This window comes from Procambarus clarkii, chromosome 44, assembly GCF_040958095.1.
Source record: "Procambarus clarkii isolate CNS0578487 chromosome 44, FALCON_Pclarkii_2.0, whole genome shotgun sequence".
NCBI lineage: Eukaryota > Metazoa > Arthropoda > Malacostraca > Decapoda > Cambaridae > Procambarus > Procambarus clarkii.
In genome coordinates this window covers 8,415,905-8,418,404 of record NC_091193.1, presented here as the reverse complement: position 1 = coordinate 8,418,404, position 2,500 = coordinate 8,415,905, and the positions used below count along the sequence as shown (strand labels likewise).

The following is a 2,500-nucleotide window of genomic DNA, read 5'->3' as shown; positions in this document are numbered from 1 at the left end:
TTATTATGCAATTTGCCATCTAATTTGTTACAAATTTGGGTATTGTTTATTTTGAGATTTATTTGATTAGAGGATTTATTGCCAAACAGAATATAGAAAGTTTTGTCAATGTTAAGGGTGAGTTTGTTGGCAGTTAGCCAAAGATGGACTTTATTTAGCTCAGTATTTACTGTGGCATTTAGAGCAAGGGGGTCAGGACTGGAATAAATAAATATTTTATATCTGTATTTACTAAAAATTATGATTTTTCACCTACAGGGTTATAAACTCATAGAACTGGCTACCCACCAGTTAGTTAGTTTAGTTCATTTATTATGCACCCCATACCCATCTTGTGGGCGGTAGTGGAAAGGGTTACAGAGGCACATAATAGGCTCAGGGACTGAACCCCACAATTCATTTAGCTAAGCAAGTTACAATCTTGATGAGCTAGTTACAAAATTCAATATAAGTCATCACATCAACAATGGGTTCGAGATCGACCTCAAGTACAGGTTCTAAATTAAGCAACTGACATATGTGGAGAGCTAGTGTCACAATGTATGTTTGTCCTGCACACCGCCCCCCATCCAGTGGGCAGCGGTGGATAGGTTACAATCACTTAGTTACTACCTACAGTTAGCAAACTGGGGATATTTGGCTAAAATTTCTGGTAGCAGATAATTTTGAATGAAATATTGACACATCGCTGGAACATTGGTTATAGAATTGTCTCTAAATTCACGTATCTTTTCGCACTCCATCACATAGTGACGGAGGGTGTGCGAATAATTTTGTTGACACAGTTTACATTTGGTCAGGTCTACATCAGCAGATAATGAGAATTCCCAGAGATACTTGTAACCGAGTCTAAGCCGAGCAGTAGTAACATCTAGAAGTCTGCTGATTTTATTGGATGATCCATAGATGTGTGGCTCCTCTTGCATGATAGTATGATGATAGATGGGATTACTGGTGTCAATTTCACTTTGCCTCAGATCTACAAGATCTTGTTGAAGTTCTCGGTGTACTGCTGCTCTCAGATTGCTCATTGACAATCCAAGGTTACACTCAACGGCTCCTTTAAAGGCAGATTCTTTGGCTAACTTATCAGCTCTATCATGCATTCGGAGGCCAACATGAGATGGAGACCACATGAAATGGACTCTGTTACCATCCTTAATAATTTTGTTGTATTTGTGTCTAGCTTCGGACACGAGCATGTTACAGTTATGTCTTAAAGAGTTGAGAGCATTTAAGGATGATAAGGAGTCACTTACAATTAATGTATCAAGTTTTGAGACTTGTACACATTTCAGTGCAAGGATCAAGGCAAATAGTTCAGTCTGAAGGGTAGAGGCCCAGTTGTTTATACGGACTCCCCACTCAAAGTATAGGCCATCGCCCATTGTCAGGACAACTGCACTTCCAGCTGCACCCGTGGTGCGGTGTAGGGAACCATCAGTGTATATAATTTGAGAGAGAGAATGCTCTGTGGACAGAGCATCAATATGGCTTAAGGAGTTGAGCTTTGCCTCAAGACGAAGCTTGGACTGATCTCTAATTTGCTTCTTGGGTGGAAAGGGAGGGATTAAAACTGGAAAGGGTGTAACCTCCCTCGGTGCAGGAAAGTGCCGTTGTTGTTTCTCTTGGTTCAAATCATGAACCCCATACATTCTGAGTTGAGTTCCAGTTTTTGTTATCCATTTGGAACAATGCTGATCTTCAATAAAAAAATTCTGGAGCGGGCTTCTGTGCAAGGATTAGGATGAGTTAGCCTAACCCCACCAAAGCCGTAAATGCCAAAACTCTGGTAAATGTTATAATCCATCTGGAAAAAAATCATCAGGGCCAATGGGGGTACCTTTGACAAGCCGCCGGCTTCCTGTCCTCGTCGAGGCCACTTGGGTGTTAGTGGCCCCTCAGGTAAAAATTGTAAGAGCCAAGCTAACAAGGTTTAATTCCCATATATGGGCTAGGATGTCAACACCAGCTTAACTCTGCTGTTACTGGCTCCATATTATGTAGGTTCGGAAATGAGAGTAAAGAACGTGGACGTGAACAGCTGTTTTTCTGCTAAGCACAGGAAAATACTGCTAATCACTCTGAAAAAGATTAGGGTTACTGCTCAGAAAGGTTCTGGGTTATTCCATAACTAGTAATATTAAAGACAGTTTAGACTGAGAGATGTTGCACACACATTGACAAACGTGTTTAGGATTTAGCAGGCCAGCAGTGTCGTCATGCCTCGCCAGGCTGGCCAACCTCACAATGTAACACAAGCGCTAACTCCGCTTATCGATTTTTACGAATAAGAAAAGGCAACTAGGAATATTATTGCATAAATTGTAATATCTAGAATTTAGTGGACTATATGAGCATCTCAATATTGCTGCCATAAGTTTTAACGCAAGCCGTTAGTCATTGTTGTTGGACCTGATGCTCTGATGCCGTCCCACTCATTTCCAACTATGGCTACGAGAGAGTAAGGCGCACGGAACACTGCTTTACGAATTTTCGT

The 2,500-nt window shown here is 41.1% G+C and overlaps 1 protein-coding gene across 6 annotated transcripts in view; it reads left to right on the top strand.

Annotated features, from left to right (window-relative positions):
• The first annotated feature begins 2,416 nt into the window (after positions 1-2,416).
• Positions 2,417-2,500, top strand: part of Irbp18 (Inverted repeat binding protein 18 kDa) — a 55,585-nt gene continuing 55,501 nt past the window's right edge. For 2 of the 6 annotated variants that reach the window (XM_045725616.2, XM_045725620.2), the window contains exon 1: positions 2,417-2,500. This exon is cut by the window's right edge and continues 70 nt beyond it. The gene's annotated coding sequence lies outside the window, so the exon portion shown is untranslated. The other 4 variants (XM_069300624.1, XM_069300623.1, XM_045725617.2 and 1 more) reach the window with 3 other exon arrangements.